The 22,166-nt window shown below is 42.3% G+C and overlaps 1 protein-coding gene across 2 annotated transcripts in view; it reads right to left on the bottom strand.

The window, feature by feature from the left end:
- Positions 1-22,166, bottom strand: part of JMY (junction mediating and regulatory protein, p53 cofactor) — a 182,389-nt gene that overhangs the window by 134,860 nt on the left and 25,363 nt on the right. The window lies entirely within an intron of this gene.

The following is a 22,166-nucleotide window of genomic DNA, read 5'->3' as shown; positions in this document are numbered from 1 at the left end:
CGTGTGTGCTGGGTGTGGTGGTTGTTTGGGGGTATGCTTGTGGGATGTTTGTTGTATGATTGTTGCGGCTTGAAGCCGGGTGTTTGGGACTTCTGTGTGTTTGTTGGGGGGTTTTGTATATTAAACACAAAATGTCAATTGTGTTGGGCATCCAGCCACCTGGTTTTGATACTGTGAGCTATTTGATGTCACCGTTATCAATTGCTGTTTCACTACTTGTTGTTTTCTATGCTCTCTTCACTACTGCTTGTATGTTCACTTCGCAATTGCTAATAAAGACATCGACTGGCACAACTTTAATACCTACTACGATAAATATTCACACTCCTTCTGCAAATTGGACACATGCCCACCAAACATCATGAAAGCCGCCCTGCTCCACTTTAAAGCAAACATGATGACATGGGTCAATTTCCTTTTATCCACAGGAAACTTCCCTCCTGAGCAAGGTCAGATTATGATCACCCCAATCATAAAAAACGCGAAAGAATCACCAAATTCCCCATCTAACTATAGACCGATCGCAAGCATCCCCCTATTTACCAAAATAGCAGAAGGGTTGATAAAGACGGAACTTGCCGCATACCTAGAAAAATTTAACATCCTATGCGACTATCAATCAGGCTTCCGCGCAGACCATAGCACAGAAACCATCATAGCCTCTCTTCTGGATCACCTCCACTCGCTCTTTAGTCAAGGCTCAAGTGCCTTGATTATACAACTCGACCTGAGCAGTGCTTTCGACCTGGTCGACCACACCATTCTACTAGAATGCCTGGCTCACATCGGCATCTCCGACCAGGTCCTCAATTGGTTCCAGGGATTCCTTAGAAACAGATCCTACAAGGTTCTCAAGAGCAACTCCTTTTCATACAGCTGGGACAACACCTGCGGGGTCCCTCAGGGCTCCCCCCTATCACCCACTCTGTTCAATATCTACCTGGCCTCCCTAGGTAACCTCCTACATAACCTCAAGCTCAAATTTTTCATATACGCAGATGACATCACAATAACCATCCCCCTAACCAATTTCTCACAAGAACTACTTGACTACATTACAAACACTCTCAACCAAATTGAACTCTGGATGCTATCCTTCAGACTGAAACTTAATCCCGACAAATCTAAATTCTTCTTAGCCACCCCCAATGACAAAATTAAGGACACTACTATTCAACTGAAAGGAACAACTTACCCCCTCGAACCAACCAAAATTCTGGGAGTCAAAAACTTATCCTTAGAAAACCACACTGACCTCACGATCAGGAAAAGCTTCTCCGTACTCTGGAAGCTACACACCATAAAAAAATACTTTGACGACACTTCTTTCCGTCTACTTGTACAATCTTCCATCCTCAGCATTCTTGACTACTGCAACATCATTTACCTTAAAGCCACAAAGAAAACTACCAGGAGACTAAAAATAATCCAAAATACCGCCGTGCGTCTCATCTTCTGCCTAAAGAAATGGGAACACGTCACCCCCTTTTACCACCAACTTCACTGGCTGCCATTCGAATCTAGAGTCATTTTTAAATTCGCTTGCTTCTGCTACAAATCGGTAAATGGTTCTTCTCCAAGTTACATCAATCCTCATTTTAACCGGTACTACACAAACAAGAAATCCCGTAGAATTCAGCTGTTTGCCTTCCCCTCACTAAAACTTTGTCATCTCAAAAGATTCCTAGACAAAACCTTCGCCTTCCAAGCAGCCAAGCTAAACTCATGGCTTGCCCAAATGATTCTCGAGGCCCCCACTTACCTCGGCTTCAGAAAATCACTTAAAACTTACCTTTTTACTGAACATGACCCCTAAGGAACCCCCAATTGTCATTACTCTTCGCCCCCCTAATTCCCCTCCCAGCTCTTTCCCTCCTCCACGATAGCTTCTCTTTTCCCGACCTCCCCCCAATCTCCCTCCCTCCTCTATCAAGTTCGGTTAAATTTGTTATATAGCTGATAAATTGTTGTAAATCCGCTGTCAATGCGGATCCTAATCTAATTGATGTAAACCGCCTAGAACTCGCTGGGTATGGCGTTATATAAGAATAAAATTATTATTATTATTATTATTAAAAAAAAAAAATGAAAACGCGCAAAAAAACACAGTGAGCCTATAAGAAAAAAAATACACGAGCTGCGGTGAGAGAAGGCACGAAGAAGAACTGAGTCTAGCGCAGAGCGTCGAATAGAGGACTTCTCGGCTCCGCGGAAAACTAAGAACTGAGGAGACGCGCACCCTATCTTGGGCGGGAAGGCACTCACGCAAGCGCAGTGCGGCAGTTGCGAAGCTCTCTGCATCCGGGATCCGTGGATGCTGCCTGCTTGTTCTGGGATAAATACAGTACTTGCAAAACAACTTACGGTGGAAGTATTCAGCTACCCTCATAGCCTGCAATCCAAAAATGACCTCTCTGGTTTATTCATTACTTTTGGGTCATATTCATTTCCCAAGGACTGCAGACTATGGGTAGCTGGACTCTTCCAACATAAGTTGTTAAGCAAGTTTATCCTGACTTCTGACTATTGTCCATGATGTCTACTTATATTTTGGTTTTATTGGACATGTTGTTCCTATGTGGATGTGTATTTCTTTTTAAAAAAAACTGGAGCTCTTTTTTGTTCCCTTTACTTTTTGTGATTGTACATTGCTATGAGTTGTTTTTATTTTTTATATTACATTTCAAAATAACTTCACAAGACATTCTTGTTACAAGAAACCCAGAGACTAACAATTTTACAAGTGTGAGAAATGAAATTTCTAATAGTGTTAATTATTGCAAGGTATTTAAGATGATCACGCTCTTTAAGAAAAAGTGTAACATAACATACATAACAGGGATGCATTACTAAAGTATGGTTGTGAGAATTGAATACAATATTGATAAAAAGATGTCAACTAACACAGAAAGTAATAACACAATTCCAGTACAGGGAATTTTGACACTATATGAATATAGCAATAAGAAATATTGCTGAATCAGAAGAAGGGAGAGGGGAATTCCTGAGACAGTACTGGATACTGTATGAACACAATGCCTACAGTCAAGTGAATAAATATTATTTAATATTAAATATTAAATATTTATAATTAAATCAAATATTTAATATTAGGGGTGTTAGCATAACTAACCATAAAGGCATGTCACATGAAGAGAGGAGTGCGTGTCTAAATATTGACAACCATAAATATGGTCGGAGGTCTAAGGAATAAGGGTGATGGGAGAAGCAATTAGGGGTAGAGAGACTGGAAGAGACAGAGAACGTATCTGATAGGTTGTGAATCTATCTCCAACCAATGAGCAGATAAGCAGGAGGGACTGAAAAGTTTATACTAACTATAAAACTAATGAATGTACTGAAGTGTGAGTACCTTGCCATTTTTGTGCAAATTGGACACCCTTTCTGGCCAGGAAGAAAATAAATGTATACTTTACTAAACACTTTCTGGAGTTCTTCTTATACTGGCGTTGTATTTCTCACACAAGGAATCATTTTTAAAAAGGAAAACAATTTTTACCCTTCCTTAGACCTCAAACAATAGGGTGTGGACAAAAGTAAATAAAGAGCTTAAATACATACAAATCTTTTTTATATATATATATTTTATATTTATCATTTTCATATTTACATTACAAGTATAAACTTGTACAGATAGCAATAAGTTTTTCACTTAATCGCTCTAGTCCCCAATAATAAGATCGAAAAAGTGGATAGTGGATAAAAAAGAAAAAGAAGTGAAATAACTGAAGAAAGCATGACTGATCAGGTTGATATCCAGTTGAAATTAGTCACCTCTTATAAACTAATTAGGGCATTTAAATTTTAGCTTTATCCTTCTCCAATCACGACAATGAAAGGAAAGCAGTCTATTGGAAAGGTTCAAAGAAGACATATTTTTGTGAAGAATAATGAACCACACATTTACATGGGTAACGTAAAAAGAAAGTCATCCCCAATGCAAGAACCCCAGGTTTTAATAGAAGAAATTATTTTTGTCGCCTTTGAGGTATCTCTAGCTAAATCTGGATACATTTGTACTTTCAAATCTAAAAATTCTTTCTGCATATGTTTAAAGAAATTTTTCATAAGCCAATTTTTATCCGGGCCATAGCCACCATCAACAATAATGTAGCAGGAGAAACTAATTCTGTATCAGAAAGTTCAAGTAATGCTGCTACATTCATATCAGGACTCAGGAGCAATAACTTGCTGCTGAGTTTTTAATCTTCCGGGTAGGTAATATACTTGAGATAGAGGAGGTAGTAGTTCCTCTGAAATTTCCAATATTTCCTGAAAATACCTCTCCACCAATTCCCTTGGAGTATACAAGGCACTCCTAGGGAAATTAATCAATCTAATGTTATTTGAACGTGATAAATTTTCTAAAGACTCTAATTTTCTTCGCAGATTAGTATTATCCTTTATCAGTGTTTGAGTCTTTTTAAAGGTATTCATTTCTTGATTAATATTAGTTAGAGAAGTTTTGGAGTCTAACATTTCCGTTTGTAAGTTCTTAATATCTGTCCCTTGAGCCTTCATATTATCTTCCAAATGTTGAAAACGAGGATTAATTAGTGTAGGCAGAGTAGCCACAAGATCCCAAATGGATTCTAAAGTTACCTCCTGGGGTTTCTGAACCAGCAGCAGGCAAAGTGTTGACGGAAAAACCCCTCCAGTTTCCTGCCTTCCATCCGTGTTGTTTCCTTGGATCCTCACACCCCCATGCTGAATCCCATCTTCAGAGTTTGATTCTGGACTACCCTCCAAGGATACAGTATCCAGCTCAGCTTCACCTTCTTTGTTCTCTCTGGCCTCCTGGACTTGCAGTGTCTGAATCCCTTCAGACTGCTCCGTCTGCGACGACCTGGTGCTCTGAGGGCGTGGGGGCGGTATCCAGTCCCAAGGAGAACGCCATTAATCCACTAATACGCGGCGTCTACAGCGGGAGCGTCTCCAAAGCTACCAACGAGGTGGCTTGCATCCAACGTAGGAGATCTTCTATATTGCCAAGTCCAGTCGCGGAGGAGCTACGTGAGGCCCCAGCAAAGCTCTTCCCTCTCCGTTTAGGCATACTTTCAAAAAGTAAGCAAGTTAGTAACTGAAAAAGTTCTATGAAGAACTCCCAGACGTGTCTCACAGCCCGATCAGTCTGCGGCCATTTTGGATCTCCAATACATCCAAATCTTAAGGAAAAAGGCCTAGTGGTTAATAACCCCTTTCACATTTTTCTTATCCCAAAGTTAAATATTTTATGATTTTCTTCACATCAAGGAAGTCTTTCAATTGCTCTGGGGAGCACTGGTCTTGACTTTGGGGCCGTCAAGTGAGCGGACTGCTGGGCAGGATGGACCATTGGTCTGACCCAGCAGCAGCAATTCTTATGTTATGTTCTTATTTAGATCCTGCATAACGAACCAGGCATTTGCAAGGATATACTAACAAAAAAGTCACTCCTAATTTAATAGTTTCTTGTCGCAAGGATTGAAAAATTCTCCTTCGTTCCTGTGTAATCTTTGCGACATCTGGGTAAACCCAGATTTTTTGACTTCCAAAAGGAAGATGAGAATTTTTAAAATAAAGTTTTAACACCACGTTCATATCCTCTTCAAAAACAGAAGATACATGCAAAGTTGCTCTTTCAGAAACTTCAGTAATAGATTGTTCCAGCATCTCCAATATGTTTGCCAAATCAATCTGTTTTTCCTCCATTTTCTTTTCCCCCAGCTCCTCCAGGGATTCTTTTCTTATAGAAAGATAATATATTTTATTTATCGGTGGAATAGAGCCTGAAGGAACTTTTAAATTTTCCATTAGAAACCAATAAGTCAATAGTCATTACTACAGGAGTTTTAGGGAAATTCAAACTTCTGTTGTAATTTTCCATTTGTTCAAATTTCCTGTGAAAAATCTGATTTTTACCACTGAGAGTTTAAACTGTTGTAAATGTTGTATCTCATCTTGCACTTGTCTGAATCCTGCAAGATCCTTTTTAACTAATTCTACAGTCTTAGTAAGATTATCTATTTTGTTTGCTGTCAGTGTTACCTCCTCCATCGATTTAGTGACTGTAGCTTCCAGGCGTTGAAGGACCAGCCATATGCCAATCAAAGATATCTCCGTCGGAGCAGCAGGATCCTCATTGCTTCATTGCACTGACGATGAGACAGCGTCCGCACCAGAAGACTCTTCTGCAATACTTCCAGATGCAGAGGCCTCCTCCACCAGAGCCCTAACAGTTGCTAGACATGGAAGACTGTTGGGATCCGGAGGCAATAAAGAGAGCTCAAGCCCTTGAGAGACACAGTGCCCCTTCACCCCTCTTCACTGCAGGGACAGCTTCTCTAGTTCCAAACAAAGAGCTTACTACCACGAAGCAGTCGATCGTTTGTTGCACAAAGGAGGACACAAGGAATGGCAGGAGAACAGTCCTCACCAGTCCAACTCCTTTTTCTTGGTATGTGGCATTGCTTTAAAAAAAAGCATAGAAGAATAATTAGAGGCAACAGAGGCAGAAAATTTTCTGACAGTCTTCAAAGCAGGTTCACACCACCGCTGTCTTGGCCACACACCCCGTACACTGCTGTGTTTTTGTATAAAGCCAAGCGGTATAGCAAATTAATAAACTCTAAAATGTATTTAGAGTACACAATTTCTAGAACCGAAATCTTTGAACATATTGATCCACTCAGTCATTGCACAACTGGATTACTGCAACAGTCTATTTACAGGAATAACTCAGAAAGAATTGAGATGCCTTCAGATAATTCAAAATGCTGCAATCAAATTAATAACAAAAACTAGGAAATATGACCATAACACCCCTTTACTTCGGAATGCCCACTGGCTACCAATAAAAGAATTTCTTATAAAATTTAATTAACATTTAAAATGATTCAATCAAAATCACCCCAATTCATTGATAAATATCTCATTCCATACAAGCAATCCCGGACTCTTAGATCATCTGACCGCAAATTGATTACAGTCCCCTCCCTTCGAATAATAGAAACAAAGAGGCATAACATATTTTCAGTAGTAGCCCCACAACTCTGGAATACCCTAACAGCTTCCGTAAGGGAGGAGCGCAACCGTGACTGTTTCAAGGGCCTACTGAAGAGTCATCTATTCAAAGAAGCCTTCAACATATGATATAATTGTTCATATTAATTTGCAAATTCCTCCAAAGAAACAAGTAGCAATGTTCCCTTTCCTTTTGTTTGTTCCTTATTTAGCTTTCTTTCCTATACAACTTGTAGTTCTAACCCAGCTTCCTTTTGTTTCATGTTTGTCTGTCAAATATTGTCGTTTATTAGTATGCCATTTATTTGATGTTGTTTCTCTTATTCTTTTTAATTGCTCTGTTAATGGCATTGTTTTTATCTTATTATAGTTTTGTTTTTGTTTTCCCTATATATTTTAACTTGTATTTCGCTTAGAAATTGGCTAAGTGACTAAATCAAATTTTAATAAAAACTTGAAAACTTGAAACAAAAGTGTTAAAGAAACATAGAAAAAAAGTAAAATGGCCCATTTAGTCTGCCCATCTGCAGCATCCATCTATCTCCTCCTCTCCCTAAGAGATCCCAAGTGCCTGTCCCATGCTCTCTTTAAATTCAGACACAGTCTTTGTCTCCCATCACTTCAACCAGGAGACTATTCCACGCATCTATCACCCTTTCTATAAAAAAGTTATTTCATTAGATTACTCCTGTGGCTATCACCTCTTAACTTCATCCTATGCCCTCTCATTCCGGAGCATCCTTTCAATTGAAAGAGACTTGCCTCATGCATATTTATGCCACGTATTTCAACATCTCTATCATATGTCCCCTCTCCCTCCTTTCCTCCAAAGTATACATATTGAAATAAGAACATAAGAATTTGCCTCCGCTGGGTCAGACCAAGGGTCCATCGAGTCCAGCGGTCCGCTCCCGCGGCGGCCCATCAGGTCCATGACCTGTAGAGTGATCTTTTATCTAACCCATTGTTTCCTACTCCTTTATATCCTGAAACCCCTTTCCCCTTTTATCTATACCCTTTTTTTTTTGCTCCTGTGTCCTCCTTTATCTGTAGCCTTCAATCCCCTTATCCTTCAGGAATTTATCTAGTCCCTCTTTGAAACCCCTTAATGTAGTCTGTCCTATTACATCTTCCGGAAGCACATTCCAGATATCCACCACCCTCTGAGTGAAGAAGAACTTTCTAGCATTGGTTCTAAACCTGTCCCCTTTCAATTTCTCCGAGTGCCCTCTTATTTTTGTAGTTCCCAGTACGCTGAAGAACCTGTCCCTCCCCACCCTCTCTATGCCTTTCATAATATTGTAAGTCTCCGCTTTTCCAGGGAGAAGAGCCCCAGTTTCTATAACCTTTCAGCGTATGAAAGGTTTTCCATATCCTTAATCATTCATGTCGCTCTCCTCTGGACCCTCTCAAGTATTGCCATATCCATCGCCCGATACAGCGGCAGGATGACTTCCTTCGTTTTTGTTGTAATACCCTTCTTGATAATACCTAACATTCTGTTTGCTTTCTTTGAGGCCGCCGCGCATTGCGCCTTTGGTTTCATTGTTGTATCCACCAACACTCCCAAGTTCTTTTCAAGGTTACTTTCCCCCAGTACCAACCCCCCCATTTTGTAGCTGAACATCAGGTTCTTTTTATCTATATGCATGACCTTGCATTTCTCCATATTGAAGTTCATCAGCCATTTATTTGCCCACTCCTCCAATGTTGTCAGGTCTCTTTGCAGTTCTTCACATTCCCCTATAGTTTTAACCCTGCTATAGAGTTTAGTGTCATCTGCAAACTTTATAACTTCGCACTTTGTCCCTGCTTCCAGGTCATTTATAAATACATTGAACAGCAGCGGCCCCAGTACAGACCCCTGTGGGACACCACTTGTTACCCTTCTCCAGTCCAAATAGTGGCCCTTAACTGCAACCCTCTGCTTTCTGTCTGCCAACCAGTGTTTAACCCATCTATGTACGTCCCCTTCCACCCCGTGGTTCCACAGTTTCCTAAATAGCTGCTCATGAGGTACCTTGACAAAGGCTTTTTGGAAGTCGAGATATATGATGTCTATGGGGTCCCCTTTGTCCATCTGGCTGTTTATCCCTTCAAAGAAATGTAGTAAGCTCGTTTGGCATGATCTTCTTTTGCAGAAGCCATGTTGGCTCGTTTTCATTAGCCTATTCCTTTCTATATGCTCACAGATACTGTCTTTTATCAGTGATTCAACTATCTTGCCCGGCACTGAAGTCAAACTCACCGGTCTGTAGTTTCCTGGATCACCTTTCGATCCCTTTTTGAAGATAGGTGTGACATTTGCTATTTTCCAATCCTCCGGGATCACCCCTGTTTTCAAGGACAGGTTGCAAACTTTTTGGACTATTTCCGCTATTTCGGTTTTCAGTTCCTTTAATACCCTTGGGTGGATCCCGTCCGGGCCCGGAGATTTGTCGATTTTCAATCTATCTATCTGTCAGAGGACATCTTTGAGGCTTACCTCTTATGTCGAAAGTTTTTCTTCTGGGTCTCCATTAAAGATTTCTTCGGATTCCGGTATACTGGATGTGTCCTCACTTGTGAAAACTGATGAGAAGAACATGTTTAATCTGTCAGCCACCTCCTTTTCTCCCCATATCGACTCTTTTATATCTACATCGTCCAACAGTCCCACTTCCTCTCTCGCCGGTTGCTTCCCTTTAATATATCTGAAGAAAGATTTGAAATTTCTTGCTTCCTTGGCCAGTATTCTCTTTTTGCTTTCCTGACCACTCGGTGACATTATTTTTGATGTTCCCTGTGCTCTTTCCAGTTTTCCTCGGTTTTGTCCTTTTTCCACTTCCGGAACAATTGTTTCTTGTCCCTTATCGCTTCCCTCACTGCATTGCTTATCCACACCGGGTCTTTTGTTTGCTTCTTTTTGCACCCTTTTCTAAATCTGGGGACGTACAGGTTCTGTGCTTCTTGTGCTGTGTCCTTGAATAGGGACCAAGCTTGCTCCACATTCTTTGTTTTTCCCGAGCCTTTCCTGAGTTTCTTTCTCACCATTGCTCTCATAGCGTCATAGTTCCCCTTCTTGAAGTTGAGCGTTGTCGCTGTGGTTCTCTTCCCTTTTGATGCTCCTACTTCTAATTTGTATTGGATCATGTGATCGCTGTTTCCTAGTGGTCCTATTACTTCCACTTCCTTTGCAGGTCCCCCCAGCCCGTTGAGTAGTAGGTCGAGAGTTGCATTCCCTCTCGTTGGTTCCTTGACGAGCTGTTCCATGAAGCAGTCCCACACAGCTTCTAGGAATTCCATTTCCCTTGCATTGTTTGAGTTTAATGCTCCAGTCTATCCCGGGGTAGGTAAAGTCCCCCATTACCATGACATTTCCGTTCTTGCATTCCCACCTTAGTTCTGCTTCCAGTTCTTTGTCTTTTGCTTCTGTTTGTCCAGGTGGACGATAGTACAGTCCCAATTTTATGTCAGGTCCATTTCTTCCTGGTAATTTAACCCATAATGATTCTAATCCATCCGTCTCTGATGCCGTATCCACTTTGGTTGAGTGAATGGTGTCCTTTATATATAGTGCTATTCCTCCACCCTTCTTTTGTGTCCTGTCTCTTCAATAGAGTTTGTACCCTGGCAGTACTATGTCCCATTTGTTTTTCTCGTTCTACCATGTTTCCGTGATTCCAATGACATCCAGGCCTCTTTTTTGGCCGTGATTTCTAGTTCTCCCATTTTGTTCTTTAGGCTACTTGCATTTGCGTACAAGCAATTTAGGTCCTGGTTTTTTCCTTTCTCTGTTGTTTGTCTCTGTGATTTGTTCCTCTTGTCGTCCCCTTTTTGAGCTGCAAGACCCCGAGTTCTGTTCATTTCTTCCTCCTTTTTTGGCACATCTTTTTCTGTCTCAATTTGTTTCCTCAATTTCACCTGTTCCTCTAGCTCTTGCTGTTTGCCCTTGCCTTTGTTCGCCAATTTCTCTTGTTCCTTGAACTCCTGTTTGCCTTTTGTTTCTACCCAGCATTTTTCCTGCTCAGTATCTTCTTTGGATACTCTCACCCAAACCGTCGACGTCCAGTCGACTGTCGGCTTTCCTCTTCTTCTTAGTTTAAAGCCTGTTCTATTCCTCTCTTAACATTGCTTGCTAGAAGTCTTGTTCCTGCTCAGGTGAAGTCCGTCCCTCCTGAAGAGCTTGTTCTTCCCCCAAAAAGTTGTCCAATTCCTCACAAAGTAGAATCCCTCTTCTTCGCACCATCTCTGCAGCCATGCATTTATTGCTTGTAGTTCCATCTGCCCTCGGTACTGGCAGGATCTCTGAGAACACTATCTTCTGTGTCCTCAGCTTCAATTTCCTTCCCAGGATCTTGAATTGTTCAGTTAGTGCAGTCCTGCTGTAGTTGCTTCTGTTGACATCATTTGTCCCAGCATGGATTATCACTGCCGTCTCTTCTGTCTCCGCTCATTCCATATGCCTTATGAAAAAAGCCACCAACCACTTAGTAGCATTCCTCTGGACAGACTCAATCCTATTTATATCTTTTTGAAGGTGTGGTCTCCAGAACTGTGCACAATATTGTAAATGAGGTCTCATCAGAGTCTTCTACAGGGGCATCAACATCTCCTTCTTCCTACTAACCATTTCTCTCCCTATACACCCATACATCCTTCTAACTTTTGCCATTGCCTTTTCCACCTGTTTGGTTACCTTAAGCTCATCACAGCAGTCCCACTCTTCTTTTGTGTACAAAAGATTTTCACCTCCTAAACTGTACCCAAAAGCATGACCTTGCATTTCTTAACATTAAATCTTAGCTGCCAAATTCTGGACCATACCTCAAGCTTCGCTACATCTTTCCCTATTACAGATTTTGGTATCATCCGCAAAGAGGCAAATCTTAGCCCTTCAGTACTATCACTTTCAAAAAATGTTAAAAGAACAGAAACAAGAACAGAACCTTGAGGCACACCATTGGCAATATCCCTTTCCTCAGAGAGATCTCCGTTGACCACTACCCCGTCACCTTCTACTCAACCAGTTCTTGACCCAATGTTACTTTGAGCACTTGGGCTCCGATGCTCAAAAGCTTTCTGTGCTAGTAAGACTCGTTAAAGCAGTCTTACTAGCACAGAAGCTCTCCTCCTGATGTTCAACAGGGTTCTCTGTGGCTGCCACCAAAAACAATATGCAAATGCATTGCAATGAGCTCATTAGTATTCTAATGAGCTCTCCTTGCGATACAGAAAGGAAATGCCCTCTGCCCCTTATTACTATGAAACTTTTCTGGCAGTTCTGGAGTTACCAGTGACTGTTGTGTAAGCACACAACACATACACAACAGCTGTGCCCCCACCTCCCTTCCCCCCCCCAAAAAAAACCTTCAAGCCTGTAACCACCATTCTCCCCCTCTACCAAGCTGATGACTTCGGAGTCACAAATCAGTTGAGAACCAACAAAGGGGAAAGTGGCAGCTGCTGGCTCCAAAGTCCCAATCAGCTCATCAGGGCTTCCCCTACAGGCTCTAGAGTATAAATGACCAACAGGAAGGGGAAACCCCAATTAGATGATTACAGCTCCGGAGTTGGCAGAGGAAACCGTGATTCAGCTGAGTTGGCAGCAACCACTCTCCACTCTTCCAGCTCAGCTGTTTGCGGCTCTAAAGCTGCCATCAGCTGGGCAGAGAAGGAGAATGGCGGATGCAGGCAGGAGGAAATGTGCTCTTCTGAGCAGGTACCAAACACAGTTCCTCCCCTCTTTTACATGGCTGCTCCAAACAAATAGCATGCATATGATTTGCATGCTATTTGTGCAAGTATAGCCCTGCAAAAGTAAATCACTTCCAACACATTATTTATTACCATGTTGTCAGAGCTTTATGCATCCTGCTCTCAGTTTATCTATTAGATGCTTGTGTGGAACACTGTCAAAGGCTTTGCTAAAATCTAAATACAACACATCAAGCGTACTCCCTCTATCCAATTCTTTAGTCACCCAGTCAAAGAAATTGATCAGATTGTACAAATTCTCAGGATACCAGCAAAAGAGTAGAAGTAGGATGTTCCTTGGAGCTGTAGGCTGCTTATATAAGACCATAAAAATTGACTTACTCAGTCAGACCAATGGTCCATCTAGCCCAGCAGCCATCCAGGTCACTAGTACTTTGCAAAACCCCAAAAGGTAGCAACATTCCATGCTACCGATCCAGGACAAGCAATGGTTTCCCCCATGTCTGTCTCAATAACAGACTATGGACTTTTCCTCCAGGAAATTGTCCCAACCTTTCTTAAACCAGCTATATTAACTGCTCTTACCACATCGGCAACGCATTCCAGAGCTTAACTATTCTCCAAGTAAAAAAATATTTTCTCCTAATCTAATCTAATCTAAATCTTGGGTTTATATACCGCATCATCTCCGCAGATGGAGCTCGACACGGTTTACATGGTTAGGGAAGGAACGGAACTCCAGTGGAATTATATAAGTATGAGAGAAGAGAGGTTGGTGTGAGAGTGCCAGGAGCGGGACGGGGTTACGTTCTGGAGAAGAGCCAAGTCTTCAGATGCTTACGGAATGGTAGAAGGGGGCTCAAATTGCGGAGAGGGGAAGGGAGACTGTTCCAGAGCTGAGTGATTCTGAAAGGGAGGGAAGAGCCAAGTTTACCAACAAGGGAGATGCCTTTTAAGGAGGGGTAGGATAGTTTTAATTTTTGAGTGGATCTAGTGGAGGTTGGATTTTAAAAGTATTTCCCTGTAACTTCATTTAGTGTCCCCTAGTCTTTGTAATTTTTGACATAGTAAAAATATAAATAAATAAATAAATAAATAATCAATCCACCTGTACCCATTCTACACTACTCACGATTTTGTAACTTCAAATCATATCTTCCCCTCAGCCGTCTCTTTTCCAAGCTGAAGAGCCCTAACCTTTTTTAGTCTTTCCTCATACGAGAAGAGTTCCATTCTCTTTATTATCTTGGTCGCTCATCTTTGAACCTTTTCTAATGCCGCTATATCTTTCTTGAGATAAGGCAACCAGGCATTATAACCTTCTTAGTCTTGTTAACCATTCCTTTTTTTAATAATTCCTAGCATCTTGTTTGCTTTTTTGGCTGCTGCTGCTGCACATTCAGTAAAAAGGTTTCATAGTATTGTTTACAATGACACCCAGATCTTTTCCTTGGATGCTAACCCCCAAGGTGGACCCTAGCATCTGGTTTTTTTTTTATTAGGATTTTATATACCGCCTATCAAGGTTATCTAAGCGGTTTTACAATCAGGTACTCAAGCATTTTCCCTATCTGTCCCGGTGGGCTCACAATCTATCTAACGTACCTGAGGCTACGGAGGATTAAGTGACTTGCCCAGGGTCACAAGGAGCAGCGTGGGGTTTGAACCCACAACCCCAGGGTGCTGAGGCTGTAGCTTCAACCACTGCGCCACACACTCCTCCTATGATTTGAATTATGCACCACTTTACATTTGTCCACATTAAATTTTATCTGCTATTTGGATGCCCAGTCTTCCAATTTCTTAAGGTCTGCCTGCAATTTTTCACACTCTACATGTGTTTGAACTATGAACAACTTTGAACAATTTAGCATCTTCTGCAAATTTAATCACCTCACTTGTCATTCCAATTTCCAGATCATTTATAAATAAGTTAAATGAGGGAGGGGGATGGGGGGAATCGTTGTTTACATATGAAAACTTTGGAAATGTTTGTATTATTTTTGCTTCTTGACTTTAATAAAAATCATTTGAACATAAAGTGGAGCAGCTGTTCACTTTAAAAGGCTGACACGATAAAACTAAATGGTCCGACTGAATTAAAAATCTAGCCATAGACGTTTGTCAATGCCATATGTCAAACAGCTATAGAATTGCAATGCTAATCTTGATCGGTCAGGCCAGAAACTTTTCAATTGACCCTCGTACTTACATATTACCATGAAACATTATCTTAAATCATAAATAAGTTAAATAGCACCAGTCCCAGTATAGATCCCTGTGGCACTCCACTCACTATTTACCCTCCTCCATTGAGAAAAATGGAAATTTAGCCCTACCCTGTGTTTTCTATCAGAAAACCAACTCCCTAAGCCACAACTGAACATTTCCTCCTATCCCATGACTCTAATTTTCTCAGGAGCCTCTCATGAAGAACTTTGGCAAAAGCTTTCTGAAAATCTAGATACACTACATTCAAGAAGAAGTCATTTATGACATCTAGGAATTTTATGTCCCTAGTACTCCCTGATGTAACATTTATCTAGTCAATGCTGAGGTAATTGAAATCACCACTTTATTAAGCACCCTAGGATGCTGTCCCCTAAATCAGTGTATCTCAAACTGTGTGCCTCCTGAGATTTCAAGTGTGCCGCAGCACACTGAAGAGGAAGAGAGGCGCCTGACAGCTGATTTTCCTACTCGGTACAGCGCCAGCGCTGCCCGATTCGCCGAAGGCCTGCATGTTTCCCCCTTGTCTCTAGTGTCCTCTAGCTTCCCCCCCCTGGCATCCCGGTCTCACCTTTAATGCTAATTACAGCAGCCTGCAGAGGATCACCGGTAGGTAAAATGATTTTATTTTCAATATAGTGATTGAAATGTGTCAGTTTTGAGAATTTATATCTGCTATGTATATTGTGTGTATATGAAACATGAATGGAAAAAATTGCATTACGATTAGTAAAGGGGATGGGATCTGGGGAGCTTGGGTGGGCCTAGGGAGGTCTGTGGTTGGGGTACTCAATTGATATTTGTTAGACTTAGGGGGGGTACTTAGCTTAAAGTAGTTGAGAAACAATGCTGTAGGCCAGTGGTTCCCAAACCTGTCCTGGGGTACCCCCAGCCAGTCAGATATCCCTAATTAATATGCATGAGAGAAATTTGCATATAATGGAAGTGACAGGTATGCAAATCTCTCTCATGCATATTCATTAGGGATATCTTGAAAACCTGACTGGCTGGGGGTCCCCCAGGAGAGGTTTGGGAACCACTGCTGTAGGCAATCAGCTGGTGCCAGTATCTCTCCTTCTCTCCGGCCTTCTTCCCTGCTGGCACCCCCTACTGATGTATCAAGGCCCATCTGAAGGGTCTCAGCACATGTCCACACACTTCTGGGTGCCTCAAGCCATGGCCAATACCTTTAGTGTGCCCCGGCTTGAGAAAGTTTGAGAGACTGCCCTAAATTATAACCCCCCCCCCCCAAAACAACTACCAAATATCAAGAAAAACTAAATGAAGTGGAAAAAAACCTCAGTTGAACTTCAAAGGTAAAAAATAAAAGACACACCCCTCTACTTCAATTAATAATGAAAATTTCTTCTGTAAGCCATGCATCCACGTTCTGCCTTTTGGAGCATAAATCATATTTCATTACACGCAGGCTGGAGGAACCATTAGTTATCCATTGCTTGGATCACTATCATGAGTTTTCTGCACTGAGGTGTGTAGTTATTAAACCAGGGGTGCCCACACTTTTTTGGCTTGCAAGCTACTTTTAAAATGATCAAGTCAAAATTATCTACCAAAAATAAAAATACTAAACATATACCCCCTTTTTCATTAAGGCGCGCTAGCCGATTCAGCGCGTGCTAAGTGCCAATGCACCCATTATATTCTATGGACGCACTGGCATTTAGCGCACCTTAGTAAAAGACCCCCATATTTATTTATATATATATACCGAGTGCACCTCTTCTGTCCTCCAGACCTCGTTCCATTCCCCAACCAACATCTCTCTCTGTCCCTCCAGAAGTCCAACTTTTCTTCTTCTCTCCTCCACCCCTATTGGCAACATGTCTCCCTCTCTCTCCTTCCTCTGTTATGATCTTGCCTCTCTCTGTTATTCCTCAGGGTCTCTCCCCCTCTGTCTCTTCTGTCTGCACCTCCCATAGTCCAGCATCTGTCTTTCTGCTTTGGTTCAGGCTTCTGTCTTTCTTCTGCTTACAACCTCCCCCACCCCCACCCAATGTCCAGCATTTGTGTTCTCCTTTCTTCCAGGTCTTTCTCTGCCTCTCTCTCTCTCCTTCCTTCCTTCTTCCCTCCCTGGTCTAGAATCTTTCCATCTCTCCGCAGTCTCTCTCTTTTTCTTCCCTCTATACACCCCCCAAGTCCAACATCTGCCCCCCTCTCTTCTGCCTCCCCTTTGTTTCAGGTCTCTCCCTCCCTCGTCCTTCTGCTAACATTTTGAGCCCTCCTACCTTTGATCCAGGTCTTTCTGTCTCTCTCACTCTCTTTGTCATCCCTTTCCCCAGGGCCTGGCATCTCTCTCCCCTTGGTTCAGGATGTTTCCCCTCTCTAACCCCTCTAGTAGTCCAGCATCTGCCCTGTCTCCCCCCTCCCTTTTGGTTCAAGTCTGCTTTCCCGCCCCTCCTCAGAGACCTTTTGTCTCTCCTCCCCCCTCCCGTCCAAATCCAGTGTCTCTAAGTCAACCCCCATCCTGCCGGGGCCCTCACGAGGGGCACAGCCTTACCCCAACGTGTAGGGCCTTGCCTCTGCTGCTTCCCATACACAATGATTGTCAGGACCTCAGACCCCGATTGCAACTGTACTCACCTCCGTTCCTCCCTCTGGGTCTAACTACCATAGTTGAAAGTGAATTATAGCAGCCTGCAAAGCAAACCTAGCAGGCTGCCGTCGGCCTCTGCAGCACGTTCCCTCTGTCGTGGTCCCGCACCTCCTCCGATGTAATTAACTTTAAAGGTGAGACAGTGACCATAGGGGAATCCGGAGGACGCTGAGGGGGAAGCGTGTCATTTAAACAAGACTGGCTCTGCAATCTATCAGCGTTACCTTTGTAATCGATGTTTTGGGCACCCCTGTATTAAACACTGTCCCCAGCCTGTTAGGCGAGGGGATTGGCGGCAGTTTTTGAGGCAAAAAGAACAGCAGTGGATCTATCAATATATCCCCTGGGCTTCACTGCCTGGATTAAGTGGGCAACGTTCTTTGACTAAGCATGGAATCCTAAGTGCTGAATTGACTTAAGATCCAGAATGGGTGTCCAATCAACTGAGTCTTTCTTTGGCACGATTAAATATATGGAATATCTGCCCAAGCCCAAGTCTTCGGGCAGCACAGGTTCTATAGCCTGAATATCCAACAGCATTCGCACTGTGGCTTCCACCCTCTCTGCTTTTTCTGGTCGCCCCACTCGGGAGTCCACAAACTAGTCCGTTTAGGGTTGGACGAATTCCTGCTTGTAACCGCTCTGGATGATTTCCAGAACTCAACGATCGGGGGGGATCGGAGTCCAAGCCTGCACAAAGTTCAAGAGCCATCTCCCTATCTTGAGGGGAATCACTCTGGACCTGGCATCATTGTGACTTTCTGGAGGTTGAAGCAAGATGGGAACTGTAGGCCTGGTTTTGTCTGGGTCCAGCAAACCTATTTGTATCTCTAGAAGGATCTCTGGGAAGTGGCTCCTGAGTAATGCCTAGACCATCTGGAGCCACGAAAATTAGAGCCCCTGAGCCTCTAGAGGTTCCGAGTCTGATGTCAGGCAAAGATTTTGAATGATTATCTGCTATGCTAATCATGAGATCATCCAGTCCTTTAGCGAGCAACATTTGCACTTTAAAAGAAAGTCTGCTGAAAGTAGCCTTGGAGGTGGAGTCACCAGCCCATTGCTTGGTCCAGAGCATCCAGCGGACTGAGATCAAATAAGCCTAAACTTTGATCATTGACTCTGATGCTGTCGTTCAGAGCATCAGCTACATAATCCACACCTGCTATTAGGAGCTGGGGTAAAGGCTCACCACTCAAGGCTCCATAACCTAGTATGACAGGCAAAGGTCAGAAAGCAGGTCGCTGTGCCTCAAACTTGTCTTTTGAGAATCACATCTACTCTGATCTTGCATATCTCTAACACCACGCCTCCCTAGCTTGGTTCCCTGAATGTTCTGATCCATGCACTCGTAATATCAAAAATGGACTATTGTAACTCATTATTAAAAGGGATCTATCATAAAGACTTAAAACGCTTGCAGCTTATTCAAAACACAGCCATTAAGATAATCTCGGGCGCAAAGAAATTTGATCATGTTACTCCTTTGTTTCAAAAAGCCCACTGGTTGCCTGTCCCACACAGGGTAACTTATAAAATCGCCCTTCTGACATTTAAAACTTTGCAGACCAATACACCAGCATTTATAGACAGACTTTTGATCCCATATGACCCTCCGAGAGCTTTAAGATCTATTTCTCAATACAATCTTAACATTCCATCTTTAAAAATAATCGGTACACGTTGTACCTCAATTTTTTCTGTGACAGCCCCTATGATCTGGAATTCTCTTCCTTTACACTTAAAAATGGAAAAAAACTTAAAAAATTTTAAAAGCAATTTAAAGTGCTTTCTTTTTAAAGATGCTTTTAATTGATCAATTCTATTTTAGGAATTAACCTATTTTTGTTTTCTACATTTATTTTCCCAGTCCCTTTTTGTGTTTACCTTAAATGTTTCTCATAATTTCTATATCGATTGTATTTCTCCCCCTCTTCCTATTCGTGTTTAGGGGCCTTTCGGTCCATATTTACCTAGTATGTCATTGCTGTCAGTCTTGTAGTTTTTTATAGTAATGTATGTTTTAATTGTTAAATTTTTGTTTAAATGTTATTTTAAATCTTGTTCAACGCTTTGTAGTTCCGAAAAAGCGTTTAATCAAAAATCTGAATAAACAATAAACACTTTGCAACCTGTGCTTCTACCCTCGCGCAGCCTTTTCAGAGATATATCTCCTTCCTCTCATATACCCTTCCACAGCATCACATCATGGCTTCCATTACACATGCAAAACATAGAAAGACTCTCTTAAAATTCAGGACAAGCAACCACAAACTAAAAGTACCAAAGTAAATAAAAATTAAATTGAAACCTGAGATGCTAAACTCTTTGTGCAGTGCAACACCAGAGAATCAGAAAAAAATGCCAGCAGATGTAAATTCTTAAAACTTTCATAATTCAGTCACTAAACTTAAAAAAAAATCATTTTTCCTGCCTTTGTTATCTGGTGATTTTATTTTTCTAATCAAATTGTCCCAGTCTCTGGTTCTGTTTTGCTGCATCTATGCACTTAACTACTTTCAGAAGCTCCTGTTCTTTCGTTATTTCTTTTCTTGCCTCCTTTCTTCTTCACATCCATCTTTAGCACCATCTTTCAAGTTAAGCTTCCTTTTCAAGTCTATCTAGTCTTCCATCATGTTCTTATGTTCTCTCTCTTCCCTGTGCTGCAGTTAGCCCATCTCACTCTCTCCATGTGAAGTATTTCCCCTCCTTCCCTTCTCTTCCACCCATGTGCAGTATTTCCTCATCTCCCCTTTCTGTACAACATATAGGCCACTCTCCCTTCCTTCCTATCCATGTGCTACATTTAGCCCCCATACATGTGCTTGTTTTTCTCCTCTCTTCCTTCTCTTCTCCCATCTCCACCATTCCCTCTTGTGGGTCCAACGTCACCTTCCTCTCTCCTTCTCTACCAATGGACTCTATAGACTTGCAAACCTGCAGCATCCTTCCCAAACAGCAACAGGCAAGTTGTGACAGAGGGAAGGACCTGGGTTAGCCAGAGAGAGACAGAAGTTATTACTGCTGACAGTGCTGGACAACACAGCAGGTTTGTAGGGCCCATAGGGGAGGAGGGAGAGAGAGAGTTGGGAAGGTGATGACGAACCTGCAGGAGGGAAGAAGAGGATTCAAGAAAATAAGGAGAGATGCCCAGACCCACAGGAGGGAATGGGAGAACAGAAAGGGAGGTAAGGATTTTGATCACCCCATAGCAACACTTATGTAAATGGGAAGACTAACATTACCTTATTTCTCTTCCTCCTCCACCCAAAGTCTGTTCTATTCTAGCTTGTTGCTAATAGTACTAGGCTTACTCATTTCAATATATCATACAAAGGGAAGGACACACCATGGGAGTAGGACCTTTCCATTATTTGCAAACACTCTGGGATAAGAAAACACCTACTGTGTCTGAAATGTAGCTCACTGAAAACTTAATTAAATCCAAAAGATCTAATGCCCACTAACTCAATTTTGTACACTACTACTTCTTCCAGTAGTTTGGATACCAATTGTATTACATTGCTTCAAATTTGGGATCCCAAGCTCAATATCAATGCAAGTAGCCAATAGAATGCCACAATTTGACAAATCTGACATTTTTTAAAAAAAAATTTTAGATTAATATTTAAGAGAGTAGCACGGGGACAGAAATCCCGCCCATCCCTGCCAGGAATCCCCTCTGTCCCTGCCCATCCCCCCATAAAAGTTACCTGTCCCCACAAAAAGCAGCAATTACTTCTGACGGTTTTGACTTGCCATAAGCTCCCGTAGTCTCTCGAGACTACGACGGGAGCTCACGGCAGCTATTTCCTATTGGCGATCTGCACAGGGCAGGAGAGTAGAAAGATCGCTCCTGGCCCGAAAGCCTGCTAGACCATTAGGTAAGGCCGGGATGCCAGAGAGAAAGCGGTAGGGAGGCGGGGAAGGTCTGAAACAAAGCCTCCTCCCCCCAAAAAAAATTGCAAATAACCAATTCTGCGGATGCTGAAACCACGGATTCGGAGGGGGAAGTGTATAACTTATGGGCAGACTGGATGGATCGTTCAGGTCTTTATCTGCCGCATTTATTATGTTACTATGTAACTTGTGAGAGATCCTTCCAAGATCCACAAATGATTTTTAATGCAGCAATGAGTAAAGAATCAAACAATACAGCATCAAAATCATTTAAAAGCAGAATTGAGAGAGGCACTTTTCAGGACAATGGTTGCATAAGAAAAATGTGCCAAAAACTGAACTGGACAAAACAAACTCAGCAAGTACTTCATTTTGTACACAACTGATGGCATAACCATGAGAGGGGGCTGGACCTCTCACTTTGAGCTTAGAACATAAGAACATAAGCAGTGCCACTGCTGGGTCAGACCACAGGTCCATCCCGCCCAGCAGTCCGCTCCCGCGGCGGCCCAACAGGTCACGACCTGTCTGAATCACCCCTTGGTTTCAGTACCCTACGATCCCTTTGTCCCTCAGGAATCCGTCCAATCCCTGTTTGAATCCCTGTACTGTATTCTGCCTGATCACTTCCTCCGGGAGCGCATTCCATGTGTTCACGTCCCTTTGGGTGAAGAAAAACTTCCTTGCATTTGTCTTGAACCTATCC

This window comes from Geotrypetes seraphini, chromosome 1, assembly GCF_902459505.1.
Source record: "Geotrypetes seraphini chromosome 1, aGeoSer1.1, whole genome shotgun sequence".
In the NCBI taxonomy this organism is placed as follows: domain Eukaryota; kingdom Metazoa; phylum Chordata; class Amphibia; order Gymnophiona; family Dermophiidae; genus Geotrypetes; species Geotrypetes seraphini.
Note: the sequence above shows the minus strand (reverse complement) of the source record. Positions and strands in the feature narration are given on the sequence as shown.